This window comes from Eptatretus burgeri, chromosome 8, assembly GCF_056783735.1.
Source record: "Eptatretus burgeri isolate ZD-2024b chromosome 8, Ebu_testis_v1, whole genome shotgun sequence".
In the NCBI taxonomy this organism is placed as follows: Eukaryota; Metazoa; Chordata; class Myxini; order Myxiniformes; family Myxinidae; genus Eptatretus; species Eptatretus burgeri.
The window spans coordinates 102,618,883-102,640,210 of NC_140968.1; the positions used below are offsets into that span (position 1 = coordinate 102,618,883).

The following is a 21,328-nucleotide window of genomic DNA, read 5'->3' on the forward strand; positions in this document are numbered from 1 at the left end:
AAGGACGATAAAGGGGGTTAGGGGACGATTTATAGTGGGGAAGTAAAAATAAAAACAACAAAAAAATAAGTTGGGGCTAAATTGGGGTTTGACAAATTAAGGGAGTGGGTATGTACAGTGACAGGCAAAGGCGATAGGTTGGGAGGGAGACAGGTAGGTAGGTCCGAGCCCGCCTTCCAAGTGGCCAGCACCACCGCACTCCCTCCACCAACCTCCACTGAACGGCAAAGGCTGGCCAGCTTCATCTGCTGGCTGTGTTACTGCAAGGCCTGTGCCGGCCCACTTCATCTGCCGGCTGGTTGTTTTTACTGCAAGGCCTGTGCCGGCCCACTTCATCTGCCGGCTGGCTGTTTTTCTTCAAGGCCTGTGCCGGCCCACTTCATCGGCAGCTGTTGTGTTGCTGCAAGGTCTGTGCCGGCTGGATCGTCTGCAGCTGCTGTGCTGCAAGGCCTGTGCCATCGGCTGGCCGTGTTTTGCGTCAAGGCCTGTGCCAGCCAGTTCATCTGCCGGCTGTGTTTGCCTGCAGCGGCCTTCTTCTGCGGGCTGTGTGTTGCCTGCACCTTTGCCATGCCATGCCCACTGCCCATGTTCACCAGCCCCGTTCAATTTTTGCTTTGCCCCCCCCCTGTTCATTTCCATGTGCGCCAGGATCCGCAAGGCAACAGTTTGCAAGCTGCGAGAACTGCCCTGTTGGCAGCTACAACACGGGCCTGCAGTGGCGGCCCGTGCACCGTGTTTGTGTCCATGCATCCATTCGTTGTGTTCATTGCGTGTGCCACTTGAGCTGGCACGGAGACTGCGTTTGTGCAGCCCATGCACCGTTGTGGTTCACTGCGTTCAGTTCAAAAGGGAAGGCCTTGGACTGCGTGTGAGCAGCCAGCCACGTTCCCTGTCACCTGCATTGTTTGAGCCAGAGACTGCATGCGGGCTGCCTGGCTCCCTGCTAACTGCTTTCTTTTTGCAGAGCTCAATGATCCTGGGCCATGGTTTAGTGTAAAATTTGTAAGTTAAGGTTAAGATGTACTGTAAATATGAGTGCGCCCCCGGCATGTCTGTCTAGCGCCGGCAATTTTATTTAAGTCGTCCGTGTGAGTGAGTTCGTTTAGATAGTTACGCAGCCCTCAGGTTATTTATTTTGGGGACACGAATACCATGAATGTCGCACTCAGGGATCCGTAGGTAAAATGTACTAGGGGAAAACTACACATGATGGCACACGGAAATTTGACGACTCGGGACGAGTCTGTAAAAAGGGGAGGGGGTAGTGTTGTGGTTACCAAATTCGCAAACCACCATTCAGGTCCCTTAGGTGAGGTATCTCGGTAAGTACATGTGTAGTTAGGCCCAAACCCGTTGTCTAGTGGGAATACATGTCATTCATGCGTGCTGCGACTCTTCAGGATAGCCATTTTTCTTTTACTATCTTTAATTTGGACCAACCGCCATGATTACCACCACAACCACAACATCAACCACCAACCACAACGCCGCTTCACCACAACCGCCACGACCTTCACGTCACACCTCGCAACCGTCGCATCGCCACCGTTCTTGCGCCGCCTGTGGGTACCGGTGTTGGACTCGTGCAGGGCGCGCGCCGAACAGCGTGTACAAAATCACGGATTTTGTGCTTCAAAAACGGATCAAAAACGACACACGCCCACTTTTTGCCGTCCAATCGGTGAGCGAGGGGCGATTTGGCCCCGCCTCCAGGGCATTGGAGGGCGATCGATATATGCAAATTTATGGATCAAAAAACATTCACGCCCACTTTTTCTCGGGCCAATGGGGAGCGAGGTGAAAGGTCGAAGGGAGGGGGTCAAAGATGAGAGGGCGAAGCTACGGGGCTGATAAAAGCGACCGTGTTCGTCAGTCCAGGGAGTAGTGGAGTAGGAGAGTCGAGAGGGAACAGAGAGTCAAGACTTCGCGGGCGGTGGAGTTGGCAAGAAGGAGCTGGTCGTCGTGTGCGTTGGAGTCGGAACGGAGGGGACGGAGCTGTGGAGAGGCGGCGAGGGCAGACGAGGGGGTGCTCGCGTCGTGCAGGGAGCTGCTCCCCAGGGAGGCCGACAGCGCGACCTGGCCGAGGTGGAGACGCTCGTTGCGGGGCAATAAAAATCCTCTATACCCCGAGCATCAGCAACCCCCTCCTGTTTCCCCCCGCGCTGAGATAGTGCGACCAAGGGGGCCCCTTTCCCACCCCCTACCAGACACTGCCCGCGAGGCCCGCGGAGTTGAGGCACCATCGCCGCTCCGCGTCTCATCACCAGACGGGTAGGCCCGACCCGGTCTCGGCCTCAGGCCCGCCTCATCCTTGAGGGTATTCTTTCCTTGGTTTTGGGTATGTGTTGTCGGCGCCGTCTGTGAAGTAAAATTGTATAAGTGTTGCCGTGTGCTCGGTAGTCGGTATTAGCTCTGCATTGTGTCCTCGCTTTTACATTTGCTTTTTGTGTAAATTGAATTGTGTTTTTCTTTTCTGTGTGCTTTTGGTGGAATTGAATATGTGTGCTTCCCGTGTGCCGCGAATAAATGTGCTTCGTGTTGAACTGTTTCCCGCTTCGCTTCGTCATTTCCTTCATTGAATCCTCATCTTGCTTCACGTAAAGGGTTGGTAGTGGGCTGAATACGCCCGATAATTAATCGAACCGTCGAGGTCGACGATAACACCGCTCGGTTATCCCGATAGTACGGAACGGGTCGCTTAAGTGGCCCGTGTCCGAAGTCGACCTGCGGCGAGGTGCGATCGCCCGGTCTACCCTCCGCGTGGGTACTGAGGTAGGTCGAATTTGGCGAGCAACCCTATCCCACGCGGGGGCTGATTGGCTCGATCGCGGTGAGACCGAAAGGTCCACCCGTGACTGGTTCCCGGCGTTAGTCCGAGAGGGTCACGACTGGATTGTCCGTCCGGTGGGCGACGTGCCGCGATTCGAGTTACGTGGCCGTCAGCACGCCGGCGGGCGCGAATCCGCAACAATATACATATATATATATATACATATACATATACATATATATATATAGATATATATATATATATATATATATATATGCATATATATATATATATATATATATATATATATATATATATATTTATATATATATACATATATATATATATATATACATATATATATATATATATATATATATATATATATATACATATATATATATATATATATATATATATATATATATATATATATATATATATATATATATATATATATATATATATATATATATGTCGTTTTTAGCAGAAAAAAATATATAAATACAACGTCGGCATTTGTTCGACATGCTAGCAGAGTACCTGCCAGATTTGGTGATCTTGTTCCATGCATGCCACAAGTTCTTCTGATGCATACCTTTATTTGGGTGGTGTATAGGCAAGTGAAAGCTCGATGTAGGAAAAATAAATAACCCAGGACTTCATGCTTTGAAATATGCATGAAGCAAAAACATACCGACTGCTTATAATTCAAAACACCTCACTACACTGGAAAACGTGTGGACAGGATTACTGTACTGTAAATGGTGGAGACTTGCAATATCCTCCCCCACCTGGAGGTGGTGCTACATGATACACATTTACATAGAGAATTTGTGTCCCCCTTCCCCCACCCCCTCATTCACCCAAGACCACTGGCAAACATAAAAACACCCCAAAACTTTTTTTGTGGTTATACTAATCCTTTGTAGCAAGTCTGGATGTAATTCGGCCAGAACTGTAGGAGTTGTAGACCGACAAACAAACCCACAAACAAAGAAACCCACAAACTCACAAACACTGGTCCCATGAATTATAGTGAGGATTGTTTGTCACTCTGACAACTGTTTGAACACTGCTCATACCCTGTACAAATATCACATGAAGGACAGAGACATGCAGACGACATACACATTCACATGGGATTTTAAGCGGTAACCCTTCGTTATCAAAGGAGTTTTCAAAAGCTACTCTTAGTCTCTTGTTTCGTACTTTCTCTTGTTTAGTGCAGCTCCTGCTCTGGTGGCCGTTCGAGCGGACTCCCCCCTGTGTGCTCACAGCAGCAGTATCTGCACGAAGCACGCGGACGCACAAAGGCTCGAGCGGCCTGTGCACAGATGCACGCATTCTCATGCAAAATGCACGGGCCTCGCGGCCTGTGTCATGTGCCTTAATTAGGACTGTGTCTGACACTTCGCCATCTTCACACTGCAGGCTTGACATCTGTAGATTTCACTGCTGCGTGCAGTTTTCTTTTTTGTTGTGTTGTTTCAAATGTGTTGGACATCGAGATTACCCCTATATTCATAATCTCACGTCATTGAAACTCTTATGAGAGTATTTTTGTTGAAATTGATTTTGATAACATGCATTGTTCACTGCAACGACCATCAGGCCACCGTATGGGTTTATAGGATATATGGGTTTATGATCTATTTTGCTTTATTGGATGTACGGGTTCAAGGAAATATTGGTTTATGATTTTTATTGGTTTATAGGATAGACGGGTTGAAAGGAAATATGGGTTTAAATTTTATTTCGGCTTATTTGGATATATGGGTTTAATAGCTACAGGGGGTTATTGGATATACAGGTTTATAGGCTCTTTTGGTTGTAGTTTATGCTTCTTTATAGGATACTAGGTGAATGCACCCGGCGCTGCCCGGGTTCTTTTTGAATGAATTTAATCTTCTATACATATGTCTGACGCGAACACAGTATCAGTTCCCTATTGGCCCATGGCAGTCATAGGTTCAGGGGGTTGGTGAGGCGGAAACACACCCCCTTCCACCCCCCTTCCCCCTCCCCGGCCGGGGGGCCTTGCCACATAGCCTATAACCTTCCCGGGGCCCATCCCGACATTTTTTTTTTCAGTGGTTAGCTCCTATCTTTCACCGTTCAGGAGATTAGCGCGTGCAGACAAACAAACAAACAGCCAAACAAAAACTTAAAATCATATGTTAGATATATTGTATATGGCGTTGGCCCCATGTCAATCGGCTGAACTTGAAAAATTAACGTTATGAAATCAGGTGATGACGTCATAATTAGGAAACCGGAAGTCGGAAGTACAATTCTTTTACATTGGGACACTCCCGGGTACATGTTCTGTCAGCATGTGAAGTTTGGTGAGGATCAATCCAGTACTTTTCGTGTGCACAGGTCACAGAGAAACACACAGACACACAGACACACTTTCAACTTTATATATTTATATATATATATATATATATATATATATATATATATATATATATATATATATATATATATATATATATATATAAATATGGGTTTATATAGGCTGTATCAGTTGTACTCTGTTGCTTTATAGGATATATGGGTTTATATAGGCTATACGGTTGTAAGCTATGTTGCTTTATTGGATGTATGGTATATATAGGCTATATCGGTTGTAGTCTATGTTGCTTTGTAGGATATATGGGTATATATAGGCTATATCGGTTGCAGGCTATGTTGCTTTATTGGATGTATGGTATATATAGGCTATATCGGTTGTACTCTATGTTGCTTTATCTGATATATGGGTTCATATAGGCTAAATCGGTTGTAGTCTATGTTGCTTTGTAGGATATATGGGTATATATAGGCTAAATCGGTTGTACTCTATGTTGCTTTACAGGATATTTGGGTTATATAGGCTAAATCGGTTGTTGTCTATGTTGCTTTATAGTTTATATGGGTTTAAAGTCTATATCGGTTTATAGGTTATATCAGTTATCGTCTATATTGCTTTATAGGATATATGGGTTTATAGTTTATATGGATTTTGAGTATGTTGTTTTATAGGATATTTGGGTTTATAGGCGACACAGGTTATAGTCTACATCGCTTTATGTGATACCAGCAGGGGTTACCTGGCACTGCCTGGCTGGGTGAGCTTTTCCCGGCGGTGGTTTTGGCACGTGTTGGGCATTGAAAAGCGATGAAGTTATTGGCTTTGTGGTGGTTACCTATTGCCTGCGGGCTGGCAGCAGCACTGCCTGACCCCACATCCCAATATACACTTTACAGCGGCCTTTGCTGGCCTCAAAATTGACGTCAATGCCAACGTGTGGTGGCTTAAAACATTGCCCAGATTCTGAAGTACCAAAACCCAAAATTTGGGTCCTCTCGGTGCTTCAGTTTGGCCGTGAAAGAATAACATACAAACACTTGAAAATATGTATGTGGAGGATAGATATGGGTTTAATAGCTGCATTGGGTTCTGGTATATATGGGTTTAATGTTTACATTGTTTATTTGTTATATTTGAGTTTAAAGGATGTATATTGTATAGGCTTAAATTATGTGGATTTAATGGTTACATATGGGTTTATAGGATTTATGGTTTTATGGCCTATGAGCAGGGAGGGGTACCCGGTGTTTCCTGATCTATTTTTTTGTGGGGATCTAAAACACTTCCTGACACCCATTAAGGAATGGTGTCCCTACACACTTCCCGACAGCAACGAAAGAGCGATTAAAAGAAAAAACAATCCCCAAACATCCAAGTTTTTTTTTTATTTTTTTTTGATGTAAAAAAAATGTTTTTTGCTTAAAACCCTCCCCGGCACTCACTGATGAACCTTTGAAAGTTTGTTGAAGATCCGTTCAGCCATTTTTGATTAAAATGGTGACACATAGATGCACACGCACACACATGCACACAGACAGACAAATGGCTCTTTCATAGTATAGGTAGGTACATATGTTTAAGATAGGTACAAAGGGTTTATCGACTATTTGAGAGGATAGGCTACATGGGATTATAGGATATATGGGTTTGTGTAGGCCACATGAGTTTATATGATAGTCAGTATATGGGTTTATCAGATTATATAGGTTTTCAAGCGGTGTAGCCGCTTCAACATTTGGTATGTCCATCTGTCCATCAAAAAAAATTTTAAGCAGTGCAGATGCTGAATTGACACAATGGGGGGAGGTCTCGTTGCCGAGTTTAATTAATATTAGCCCATCCCCCATGTGACAGGAGATGGGGTTTTCCAATCACGGGGGTGTGTGCATCTGTCCGGGCTGTAACTTTTTTATCATTTGAGCTTTGACATTTGAGGGGGGGACAGCACCGAAAGAGCAGAAGGTGCAAGACCAGAAATGAGGTGGTAGAGGACAAAGAGACCACGGACCTGTCTCTGATAGCGAAGCGATAAGCCCATAGACTCGGCTTCATCGTGGGAGATTCTCTTGAAGGCCTTGGTTTCCATAGCACCAAGCTGATCAAGATGTGAGGCAGGACAGCCAGCCCAGAGGGGAGAGCAGTACGCCATCAAACTGCAGATTAAGGCCTTGTTGGTGGATAGAAGTTCAGGTGTGCCAAGGGGAAGGACGTTGTACGATGAAGGTGCCTATTGGCACCTGGCTTTGGAGGCCAACGTTGAAATATGGTTTACCCAAGAAAGATCATGGCTGATAGTGAGATGAAGGAATTTCAATGACAACCTCCTCAAGAGGATTGTCAAGAAAGTAGATTGGAGTGGGGTTTGCTTGACAGTCCTTTTGGAGAGAAATTGTAATAGTGTGAGATTTGTCAGGATTGAAAGACATATTCCAAGTGTTTGACCATCTTGTGAGGTTAATTCTGTAATTGTATGAAAATCTGCACATTGTTGTGCGTTCTAATAAGCAATGATGTACTGTACTTTGAAAGTGTTTACCTGTGGTCTTTGTCCCATGAGACAGACAAGCTGTCCGACTGCTACATCACCCAGACTGCTCAAGACAATGTAAAGGTATAATAATGCACATTGTGTTTAAGTGTATTAAGAACAATTAATTCGGGCATTTCTCATGTGCTGCACAATGGATAGAACTTTAAGAATCCTATTGCACGAAGAGCTGTGGCTCGCAAACCCTGCACTCCTCTACCTGCTCGCACGCACCTGAGATGATCTCATATCCATCCGAGGCAACGGTGCCCTTTGCACTAAAGTGTGTCCGTAGGTTCTCCCTCGGGTGTGCTACATCACGTAGTGCTTTAGTCTCTTAAAGTGATACCTGTGAGGTGTTGTGGGACTTGTTTGTCCCACAACACCTCACATTCTTGTGTGGGACTTGTTTGTGTTTCCTGCCTCTCGCGGTCTTGGCAGAACTTACTGTCTTTGATCCAATTGATTTCACAATGGCTGAGGGAATACACCTTCGCCTTTTTTTTCTCTCTTCTTTATCTCTTCTTTCCAAATTTCAAATCACAGAAAACAAACAAAAAAAAAAACAATCATCACCACACTTGTAGTCTGTCAAACTATCAAAGGTTTGCTCCCTTTGAAAAAATTACATGGATTTGTCTGAGTAGCTGTACCTGAATACACAGTGCGCTTGCTTCTTTGGTTTAAAGGTGTTGTAACGGTCATTGTAAACAAAATAAATTCATACATAGAGATCGACACATGCACATACACAGATAATACACATCGACATGCACCTGCACATATACCTGCATATGGAACCTCCACATCGACATATACATGCACACACACACACACACACACACACACACACACACACACACACACACACACACACACACACACACACACACACACACACACACACACACACACACACACACACACACACACACAAACACCTGTATTGTGTGTGTACCTATACTATGAAATATACCAACTGTACCTATACTATGAAAGTTGGTATAATATACCAACTGTACCTATACTATGAAAGAGCCATTTGTCTGCCAAGAATTAAAATGTTTAAACAGCTAAGCAACTACAACGGCACTCGATAGTGCGTGTACGTATGCCGGGCTGAACAGTTTCCGTCTCATATCCCACTGATAGACCAGATCTCAATCCAGGCCTGAACCAAAAATCTTATCGGCTCGTTCTTGTCACCAACCCGACTCATCCACCAAATTTTTTTTTTTTTGTCATACTTCGTCCACAACTTTTTAAAATTTTTGCCCCCATACTTCAATGGTGAGAATCACTTACAAAAATTAAAAAAAATTCTCTGATCCGGATCTGAATTCAGATCTTCACCAAAATCTAACCAATTCATCATTGTTACACACCCAACCTGTCTACCAAGTTTCATACCAATCCATCTGTAACTTTTTGAGAGATCCTGCTATATATCGTTTTTGGCCCTATCACTCAATGATGAAGAATCACTTAAAAAATTCTCGTATCCGGATCCAGATCTTCACAAAAATCTCAACAATTGTTCCTTGTCACACACCAAACCTGTCCAGCAAATTTCTTCCAAAACCCTCAATATAAAAACTTTTTGAGAGATCCTACTCACAGACAAACAAACATTCTGACAGTTAGGGATGAAAACATAACCTCCATAAATCTTCGGTGGTGGAGCTAAACATTCTCTCTTGAGATGGAGGTAGAGCAGCAATGCACTGCAATATTTAGGAATACAGATACATTTGGAGAATCCCCAAATTACTCCATGTGACGGAACAAAATGGATGTCAGTGTTGGAAAGGTGGAAATGATCATTCGATCTCACTTGGGTTTCAATAAGGTTGGTGCAAGTCGGGTTCCATTGAAAGACATTTCTTTTTTTTTTTAAGGCAATTTGTTTGGCCATTATTAGAGCTCCTGCAACACAAGTACAGGGAAGGCGATGATTTCTTGAAGAAGATTGTCAAGTGATAACACCTCGGTCCATCATTTCACACCAGAGGTAAAGTACACCAGCATGGAGTGGAGACGCTCTTCGTCCACATTGGCCACAAAAATTCAACCTTTAGCCGTCGGCTGAGAAGTTTACAGTGATGGTGGTTTCGGACTTTGACCAGTTGAGTTCACACATCATTTATTGAATGTGCAAAGCCATCGATGCATAGTTGTTACACATTGAGGTGAGATGAGGAATGAACAGACCATCTCAGGGAGTGACTTCAGAGCACAATCATGTTCGTCCTCACGTGGAAAACGTGACCATTAACTCCTCAAAAGGAGATTGGTCAGGAAGTTTTTCGATTGGGCTGCACACCTGCAGTCCAGACTTTCCACCTGTCGATTTTCACCTCTTTGGTCCACTCAAAGAACATCTCGCTGGCATTACGCTTGCAGATGATGAAGACGTCGAAGCACATGACCTGAAATGACTGCCTAAACCTCCCAAGGGTTTCTACACAAACGGCATCAAGGCGCTAACACAGTGACAGGCCAAATGTACATGAGTCGTGGGGGGATAGCTTGAAAAACATGGAAGTTTCATCAACACCCCTCGACTCATAGATATTCCAGAATAACCTTGAACTACCCTCATAGAATGGGTTGTGAAAATTGAGTAATGTTTTGCAAAATTTCCTTTAGAAAGTACAATTCGCTCAGCCCAATGGGACTGCAGATGAGAATGAATATTGCTGCAACAGTCACACTCTCACAAAAGCCTTTCATTACAAATCAACTCAGTCCATATGCTAAATAATACGAGTGGCAGTTCATTTAGTTGGTGTTCTTGTGTAGCTTCTGCCAGTTATTTTAAGGTTCTGATCCTGTGTTCTGGATTCTGATCCTGTTATCTCAACTGCAGTTATATTGTCACTTATCTGCATGTAATTTATGAGTCCCTTCATATCAGCTGGTCCCAGTTTTCTCTAGGTTCATGGAAGAGATGGTGACTGAGGGTGAAAAGGCAACAAATTGAGAGTGAGGCAGTGAGGCCACAGTTGGACACGCAAAGAAATGGAATGAACGAACAGAGGGGAGGAAACTCAATAACCTGTAAGTATGAGGGTTGGGTTATGTGAGCAGTGAGGTTCATGGGGTGGGGGGGGGGATCATGTCAGTTGATGGTATACTGCCTGTTCTTGAGTGAAGAGCACGATTGAACCATCTCCATAAGGCACTTTAACAAACACGACAAAAGAGGAACAAAAGAGTGGACGTGTGTAGAAAGCTTGGATTTTTGGAGTTCAACCAGGAGGCATTAATGGAAGAACATGCGAGTCCTGGAGGGGTTGGGGAGGGTTGGAGGGCAGAGAGAGGGAAGATGGAGCGAGACCGGACGATAGGAGGCAAAAAACAGACGTAACCCACCTGTTGGCGATGTGAAAGCAACAGATCTTGTGCTTTGGCATCATTGTGTGAGATTTCAATAATCGTGGGAGATGGGAGATTCCAGATTTCAATAAATGTTGAGAGCTTTAGATTCCACAAAATCCTGGAAAAACGGATATGATCTTGTGGCGCCAGCCCATAGGGCATAGGGGGTTGTGGTACACCATTGACCTATGGACAAAAGATTTTGTCAGCTGTGAGAAGTTCAGATTTTCCAAGGAATGACAGAGGATGCATGATCTGCAGCTGGATATGGAAACCGGCTTTGCTTCTTGGTCATCTTTGTGAGGAGAGGTCATGGCTGGTGATGAGGCCAATAAATTTTAAGAGACTGAACCTCTTCCAGTGGTTGACCATGGAAATGAATAGGTAGGTTCGTGTTTAATAATCCTAGTGGAGCAACAGAGTCAGACTGTGACATTTGCCAGGATTGAAAGAATATACTCCATTTGTCAGATGAGCATCCAATTATTTCCAGAGAACCAGAGTGATGTAGCTGTTGTCAGTGGGATGGGGTTACTGTACTACAATGTGGAGTCATCTGAACAAAGTAACATAGGGTTTTTCAGAACATCAGACAGGGCATTTATTTTGATGACAAACAAGACTGGGCCCAAGATACTGCTTTGAGATACTCTAGCCTCCACTTGAAGAGGATACGAGATGGTTCCATGATCAAAATGCATTGACTACGTGAGGGAAGGAGGTCAGAAAGGCACGTATGAAGGTGGCCTTGTATGCCAGATGGTAGAATGCCCAAGATGTGTTCAGGAAGACGCTCTTTGCCTGTCTTTTGAGATATAGGGCGTCTGATCATTGTTGCGAAAAAAGCTGCAGCGTGTCTACAGCTTAATGACTGGGCTGGAAATCCAAGCTGATGGTCAGAGGTCAGGCTGTTGGAAAGAAAAAAGTGGAAAGATGGCATTGATAGCAATCATGGATTCCTGACTTTACTTGTTAACACATGACATTCGAAATGACACTGCCTCAGAATGTCCAGTGTGCATGCGCCGAAACGTCTCACAGCGGGGGTGGTCAGAGCAGCTTAACATATATCGTGTGTGGCACATTGGTTCTGTGATGTGTTCTGTTAAAAGTTTGAACGTTGTTGGTCGGCAGGTTATCGACCGATATTTGGAGGTAGTTGGGTTTCTTCAGATTTTGGGATAACTAAGGTGTTCCCTTCTGTGAGCCATTCATCCAATTCCTGATCCCCTTGGATATGTTCACTAAATGCTCAAGTGTATTGAACATGGAGAGCATCAAATTGCTTTAGCCAGAAGTTTGGGATCCCATCGGGGCCAGGGCTTTTGAATTTTTCCAGTTTTTGTGAGTTGATGTCTTATCTTTTTTGCATCAATTATTACTCGGGGCATTCCCTCAATATGTTGCTTCTCTTCCAGGTTTCAGATACATTCTGCTTTCTTATTGAGTTATTTTCGATCTTCATAAATTCCTTTCCAGAATTTGTTCCAGTTCATCTTTTTCAGGAGGGGATGACATATTCTGCTTCCGTTTCCCAAGTTCACGCTGGAATATTTTCGCGTTGTTTTCAAACATCTGGCCTTGTTTTCTCCTGCTGTTAGCATTGCCGTCGTCTTTAGCTTATCTGGAATTTAAATTCCAGATGAGGTATTGTCATCGCACACCCGTCCGTACGTCCGTCCGTCTCCTATTTTGACTTCCCCGGCCAAACCAATCTGGCTGAAATTTGGCAGCAACGTTCCTCTCCTGACTGGTAATAGGGATTGCAAAGCTCGTTCCAATCACATGATTTTAAGTAGGTCCAAATGGCCGACTTATTCAATTTCTTCAAAAAAATCTTCTTCTCCAGACTCACCAATCAGAATGCTACTAAATTTGGGATACACCATCCAGCCAGGGTAGGGATCTTAATAAAATTGCAGAAGTCATGGTGACCACGTGACTGGAAGTGTGTCAAAATTGCCGACTTGGTCAACTTTTGGGAAAATCGCATTAAGTCCTTTAAATATCTTCCTCTCCAGACCCACCAGTCAGAATGCTACCAAATTTGGGTTGCAACATCAGGACAGGGTCGTGATGCTAAATTGCATAGGTCATGCCGATCACATTACCGGAAGTGGTTCAAAATGGCGGACTTCATAAATATTTTGGAAAATTGCGTAAATTCCTTAAAAAAACCTTCCTCTCAGGACCCACCAGTCAGAATGTTCCAAAATTTGGGTTACAACATTAGGCCAGGGCCCAGATAAGCTCCAGGTCCGGTGGTCCTATTTTATTTTTAATTTTTCTTGCTATCATTTCTATTTTGAGTTTGTTTTCAACAACCATTACCCTTAAGTCTTTGTCTTCATTTTATATTTGTTTTTTTTTTATTTTTTGGATTCTCCTCTTCAGTTTTGGCCTTTAATTTCCTCTTTGGAATTGCTTGTTCTGTCCTGTCTCCTTTCTGCGAATCTCCCTCTGTCTCTCGAGCCTTTGCTTCGGGGAGGTGCTTGTTTTTTTATTTGCGGAGCTTATTATCTTGCCAAAACGAAGTTTTGCAAGATATGTTAGTCAGCTTGTATGGTTTTTTTTTTTTTTTTGGTCTGTAATTACGTATAAAAAATTCTGCAGAGCACAGTTATCATTGGAAATTTTTGTAACTTCGCATATCAGAGGCCTATAGAGGTCCCTTTCAGTGCACAAAATTTTGAAGGTCAAGGTCAAAGGTCAAGGTCACTTTGGCGCAAATCAGGGGAGTCGACGAAACCCTTATTTTTTGAGTAATTTTGATCGGATCGTCTTCAAACTTCATGGGAATATAGTTCATGGTCTGGTGCTCAGCTGATTAATTTTTGGTGGCGATTGGCCTTGACCTTCATGGTTAGTGCCTCAGGTCAAACATATTTGACCCCAAGGTCAAATTTTCAAGTTTTAGGAACCATATCGTGTCATACCTCAAATTGAACACCTCAATGAGTGCTTTCTAGATATGTCAAGCTTGAGACATTATGACGTCATTTGGTGATGTTATGAGGCAAAAGCATATTTTTCATGGTTACTCTGTAGAACGATTCTCATCGGAATCTCTCGTAGGCAGATATTCCTCAAGGAGTCGCTCCTGGTGGATAGCAGCTCTGTTCACCTCAGTGTGACCTTAAAGAAGTCACACGTGGTCACCTTTTGGCAAGATACGGGTCACCCTGCGGGTGACATTGGTTTATTCTGTTGTTGTGGTGTTTCGATGTAATTTTTTTCCTGAATGAGCAGTGCTGCTGCAAAACTCACTGTTTATTTCTTTCTGGGAAGCCGATTTTGGTATTTTTTTAAATTCTTATTATTCTTCTTCTTATTATTTCATAGTATATGTGTGTGTGTGTGTGTGTGTGTGTGTGTGTGTGTGTGTGTGTGTGTGTGTGTGTGTGTGTGTGTGTGTGTGTGTGTGTTATAACCACGGCCGCCGCTCGCTTGTACGAACAGAAAATGATATGAACTCGACATCTTTCATCCACGGATATTTGACGTATTCCTCTATTTCTGTGAGTGCGATTTTCATTCATCAACAGAACAATTATGGTTAACCATTTTGAAATTGCCACTCTTTCATCTAAATGCTGAAAGTTGTGTTTAAAAGACGAATAGAATTCCAGATTTTGTGCTCGTAACGGCAGGTTAAAAGTGCCCGGCAGCAGAACCAAGTCACTGAAAAACACACACTCGGCATATGCACGAAAGGCCTTGTTTAGCATTCATACATCATTTTGAAAGTTGTGTATTGTGCTTACTGGTCTGTTGTTGAAAGGATTTGTTTTTTCACCGTTTTGTGGATATGATTAATAATAGCACATTTTCAGGCAGATGGGATGCAACAAAAGGTGGACAGGCCGGAGAGAAGAGGAAATGGAGAAGCAAGACATAAAGATCAAGCTTTTTGAACACAGGCGCTGCTGCCATCTGGGCTTGTCGCAGATGACGAGTGGAGGCTCAGCAAGACTTTCTCCACCTTCACGAGTGTGAATCATACAGTCCAGAAGGTCGAACTCCCACTGCTCTCTCGGTAGTCTGCCCCTCCCTAGCAACTCCAGCATACACGTTTTGTTCCAGTCACTCCCTTCTCACATTTGAACACAGGTAACCGTGACAAAAAAAATCGTGAATTGGGGAACATATGATACACCTGACAAAAACAGGACCCGGTGATAACGTCAATGCAACTGCATTGTTTTGGCAACTTGCTTTGTGGTTTGAAATTATTTTGACTCTTCTAACTGATTCCAAGGAATTGCAAGGAATTTTTATGCGCAGGAGGAGGCCATTCGGCCCATCATGCCTGCACCACACCAATACCAGATTTACTAAATCCGTCAATACCCCTTCCCTTCATGTGCAGCCTTTTGGCTGCCACACTGGTGCTCATTTCGCCGACCTCAGAAGGATGACAGGCTGAGTCAACCCACTGGTGTTAATTCAGCGGACAACGGGGATTGAACTCAGGACCCTAGGATCCCAAGCCACCACCCTAACCGCTAAGCCAACACCAGGTTGAGTCCATCGCTTGCGAGATTTGATTATTTTATCACCGATGACGTCATATGAATAGTTTACATCCCATATCATCGCATGCCTGTGTAAGATATATTCACTTTAAGGACACTTCCGTTCCATTTTCAATTATTTTTCCGACTTATTGTTATTTAAATCTTCACTTTTCTTTGCTGTAGTTGTTATGTTCAACTGAGAATTGGTGTCTTTGGCCCAATCACGCCTATATTCATTCAGGAGGGGTTGGAGGAAGCTGGGGAGGGGAGGTTCAGATGTGATAGTGAAAATCCAAATTGAGTAAATGAAAGGAAGGGGGAAGTATAGTGGAGAAGAGGGGCACAATGATGGAAGGAGGCGAATCCGAGCCTACAGTGCACTTCCCACACGTTGTTACACGTTCTGGTCTCTTGAGCAGGTAACGTTGGTATTCACGCTCAACCCTTTCACATGCTTTGTGAGGAAAATTGACAACTCGAATGGCACTCTGTAGAGCGCACACTTCTGCCAAGCTGAACAGTTTACGTTTTGTATCCCAATGATAGGCCGGATCTGCTGTTAATCCGGACCTGAGCCGAAATCGAATTGGTTTGTTGTTGTCGCCGACTCAACTCACCCACCGTGTTTTGTCCAAATCTGTCCACAACGTTTTCAAATATCATGATATACAGTTTATCATTTTTGACCCCAACTCTCGATAATGAAGAATCACTAAAATATCCGGATTAAGATCCAGATCTTCACCAAAATTGAATAAATTAATTTTTGTCAAATATCCATCTCATCCACCAAGTTTCATCCAAAATCCATCCATAATGTTTTGAGATGTCGTGCTATATACAATATATAATTTCTGGCCCTATCTCTCAATGGTGAAGAATCCCGAAAACAAATTCTAGTATCTGAATCCAGATTTTCACCAAAATCGAATCAATTTGTGCTTCTCATCCATCGAGTTTCGTCTGAATCCCTCCATAATTTTTGAGATATCCTGCTCACAGACAGACAGATAGACAGACAGACAGACAGACAGAGGTAAAAACATAACCTCTGATCTGATTTGAACCGATCTTCACGAAACTTCACCATCTGGTAGAGTTTGTCATAAACAAGAAGCCTATTGTTTTTGAGGTCGAAGGTCAATATAGGCCAAAGGTCAACAACTTCATCAAATTTCTAAAATTCTCAATTTTCATCTGATTGACTTGAAATTTGAAGAAGAGTTGCATATTTGTTCATTAAATTCAACAACCAATTATTTTTATGGTCAACACAGAACAAAAGGCCAACATCGGCCAAAGATCAACAACATTGGTGAAATTTCTAAAATCCTCAATTTTCATTCCATTGACTTGAAATTTGAAGAGGATTTGCATATTTGCTCTTTGAATTCAACTACCAATTATTTTTGTGGTCACATTTGTTTTATGGATTTTGCAAGTATTATGCTATGCATGACGTCTTCTTCTTGTTTGTTTGTCTGTTTGTTACTTGCAAAAATCGAATATTTTTTCAAGTATATTGGTTGGTTTTGTGCGTTATTCTGTCTGATTATATTTGTCTGCCTGTTTGTTTGTATATCAATCGTCTACAGGTCATCAATTCAAACCGATCTTCACAAAACATCACCTCCTGGTACAGTTTGTCATAAGCAAGAATCCTATTGGTTTTGAGGTCAAAATGTCAAAAGGGAAACAAAGGCCAAACACACAAGGAAACACACAAGGAAATCAGACACTGGTGGAGGCCATTTAGCCCACCATGTCTGCACCCCATCAACACCACACTAATTTATCAACACAAGATCAAAAGAAAAAAATGCAAAATGTAGTTTTTCTATTTTTTGCCGTTTTTATATTTTTTTATCATGTATATATATATATATATTTATATATTTATATATATATATATATATATATATATATATATATATATATATATATATATATATATATATATATATATATATATTTAGATATTCCCCCCCCCCCTCCCAGGGAAGGGGAAAAATCATTCACACACACCCCTTGACGAGACCCCCACCAACAGCACTCCATACACATGTATACAATCACCCATCAATGCTCAAACTACCATAAGTCTTGCCAACATCCCCATACACATACATCTCCATAACTTCCAGGTACCTATCCAATTCTAATTGGTTCACGAAAAAATATTTTCACGGAAAAAATAAGTGACCACTATATTCGTTATTGTTGTGTGTCTGTCTGTCTATGTCTGTCTGTCTGTCTGTCCTGATAAAAATTTTGGTGGGAGGTTTATATCATGATCTAGTTGTGTTTTCCTGAAAATGGGCGTGGTGCGCCCATTATGGGCGGAGCCACGCCCAGAAAATATGTGTTTTTAGGGGGTAGCCAATTTCAATTTGCATCTTCTCCTTGGGGATTTGTCGAATCTGAAAGGGGTTTCGGTATTTGGTTAGCCCAATGGCACCTGCATAGCCCCACGGAGCTCGATTTTTTTTCATTTTCGTCCCAAGTTCAAGGTCACAAAGTCACGAACTAAGAAAATTGCGAATTTTGACATAAAAAATATTTCTTCTCCTAGGGGGTTTGTCGAATCTGGCAGGGGTTTCGGTATTTGGTTAGCCCAATGGCACCTGCATAGCCCCACGGAGCTCGATTTTTCATTTTCGTCCCAAGGTTAAGGTCACAAGGTCACGAACTTAGAAAATTTCGAATTTTGACATAAAAATCATACGACCGCCCAAACTTTGAGAGCGAGGATGACAATATTTTTTATGCATAATCTTGAGGTCATTCCCCACCTAAAGTCTTGAAACCATTTTGCTCTATCTCGAACACCTTGCCCGAGGCGCTCCCTTCAAGTTTGTTTTTACCCTGATTTCATCAAAGTATGGATAATCCGAGGAGTGCGAAGTGCCATATAGCGTATATGACGTTATATTGTTCCTGGAATGTTCCAGAGGAAGTTTTGCACCAAAGGTCATAATCCTTGACCTTTGACCTTGAAAGTTCACAAAGGTCAAATTTTCAAAGTTGTGGGAATCGAACCGGGTTTTCGACCTTCTTCGACGAACTAACTCCATTAAGCTATAGCACATATCCTGTTTCCTTATTTTAATGTCCACAACATTGTTTTGTGACCTTTAAAGGTTATGCAAAGGTCAAATTTTTAAAGTTGGTGAACGAAACCGGGTTTTTGAAATTTTGCAGCTATAACCTGTCACTCGTACCACATCATGTTGATCATTTTTATAACTTGGTCAAACATTATCACATTGTCTCATCCTTGACTTCTGAAACAATCTACATCGTCAAATACCGCTCGTGAACCATCGTCGTCTTCAGACTTGTTTAAGCTTATCTTCTGTTTCTGCTGCCACTACCTTTCCAGGGAGACCACTCCATGCATTAATTACTCTCTGTATGAAAGTCCCCTACCTTACTACCTTATCTCTCCCCTTCTTTACTCTCAGGCTATGGCTCCTGGTGCTATCACTGTCTACTCTATTGAATAATTCATCTTCATTTATTTTATCAATACCTTTCATTATCTTAAACATCTCTATCGTATCTCCTCATAACCACCTCCTTTCTAGTGGAGAAAGCCCTGTCTCCTTCAACCGCTCCTCATAGCTGAGTCGAGCTCGGCCTGGAATCGATCTAGTAGCCCTACGCTGAACCCTCTCTATGGCATCTATGTCCTTCCTGAATTGTGGTGACCAAAACTGCACACAATATTCTAGATGTGGCCCTCACTAAATTCCTAAACAATGTTAATGCCACCTCTTTTGATTTATAAATGATCCCCCTCTGAATACAACTGAAAACCCTATTTGATTTATCTGTAGCTGTTTGGCACTGTGCTGCCTGCTTACCTCCCGTATCTATTACCACCCCCAGATCCTTCTCCTGTGTGACACACTCCAAAATTAGCCCTTACATCCTGTAATCTCTATTTGTATTGTTCTTTCCCATCCCCAACACCTTACACTTGCTCAGGTTAAATACCATCTGCCAATCTTCTACCCAATCTATGCAAGTATCAATACTTTCCTGTATCCCATCGCATGATCTGATCACCACCCCCTCTGCTATCCACCTCACCTCCAAGCTTTTTGTCATCTACAAATTTGGAAAGCCTAGTCTTTACCCCATTATCCAAATCGTTGATGGAAATAATGAATGGTAATGGTCTGAGTACTGATCCCTGAGGTACCCCATTACTTACATCATCCCAGCAAGACATCCTCCCACTCACAGCCACTCTTTGCTTCCTATCATTAAGCCAGTTTCCAATCCAATTAGCTACCTGACCAGCTACTCCTCAAGCCCTCACTTTGGCAAACAACCTCTGATGTGGTACCTTATCAAATGCCTTCTTAAAGTCAAGATATACTATGTCCACTGCCTTTCCCTCATCCACCCAATCAAACACTGCTTCATAGAACTCTTAAAGATTTGTTCGACAGTAGCTACCTTTGGTAAACCCATGCTGACTACCTTTAATTAGCTTGTATTTATTTAAATGGTTTCTCATCTAGTCCCGAATTAATGTCTCCAACACCTTTCCCACAATGGAAGTCAAAATAACAGGTCTGTAGTTAAGGCCCAGTCACACCTTGACGTTTTAGCCAGCAATGGCAACGTATCAAAATGTTTGTAAAACGCTGGCTTACGCTGAACTTTTGATGTTTTTTTTTAAGATTCGGACCTATTCATAACGGGTTGGTTGTATGCATAACATATTAGTCACGGACACAGAACGTTTTGTTGTCTTATAGATAACTTATACCAACAAATGCTTAGCCTGTTGTTGGCGTTCACAACCTATGCCCAACGATAGTCTAACTTATGCATAGTGCGCTGCACGTATCGCCGACGATCACGTGGCGTAGCCTATTAAAAGGCTGCCGCACAACGATTCAAATCATAACCGCCGGAGAAATGGAAGTGTCAACACCGCAGTCACACGTTGGCGATCTTGCCAGCGTATGCCGACCTCTGAAAAATGCGTCTAAAACGCTGGTACACATTGAATACGGTATGGGGAAGTTTGGTATACGTGAATAGAACGCTAAAGTTCGCTATCATACGTCGTAGTAAGTGGAGTACGTCTTGTACTTTTAAACGTGTTAAACATTTTACGACGTACTTGCTGTATGCCTCACACATTCCGCATGTGATGGGAATAAGTTGTACGCACGATATGCGAACGTTGGCACACGTCGACAAAAGTTACTTGTAAGTTACTCATAAGTCAAAACACGTCAATGTGATGGTTAGCGTCAGTGTTCCAGACTCCCTGGTTTTTTTTTTTGGTTTTTTATCTTGCCAAAACGAAGTTTTTGCAAGATATGTTAGTCAGCTTGTATGTTTTTTTTTTTTTGTTTTTTTTTGTCTGTAATCACGTATAAAAAATTCTGCAGAGCACAGTTATCATTGGAAATTTTTGTAACTTCGCATATCAGAGGCCGATAGAGGTCCCTTTCAGCGCATAAAATTTTGAAGGTCAAGGTCAAAGGTCAAGGTCACTTTGTCGCAAATCAGGGGAGTCGACGAAACCCTTATTTTTTGAGTAATTTTGATCGGATCGTCTTCAAACTTCATGGGAATATAGTTCATGGTCTGGCGCTCAGGTCATTAATTTTTGGTGGCGATTGGCCTTGACCTTCATGGTTAGCGCCTCAGGTCAAACATATTTGACCCCAAGGTCAAATTTTCAAGTTTTAGGAACCATATCATGTAGTACCTCAAATTGAACACCTCGATGAGTGCCTTCTAGA

General features: G+C 42.7%; 1 protein-coding gene across 2 annotated transcripts in view; it reads left to right on the plus strand.

The window, feature by feature from the left end:
• Positions 1-8,093: 8,093 nt before the first annotated feature.
• The window catches only part of LOC147022448 (uncharacterized), a 66,460-nt gene continuing 53,225 nt past the window's right edge, over positions 8,094-21,328 (plus strand). The window contains exons 1-2 of one of the 2 annotated variants that reach the window (XM_085893342.1): positions 8,094-10,716; positions 14,871-15,050. The gene's annotated coding sequence lies outside the window, so the exon portion shown is untranslated. Of the gene's footprint in view, positions 10,717-14,870; positions 15,074-21,328 lie in introns of both variants that reach the window. The other variant, XM_085893341.1, reaches the window with a different exon arrangement.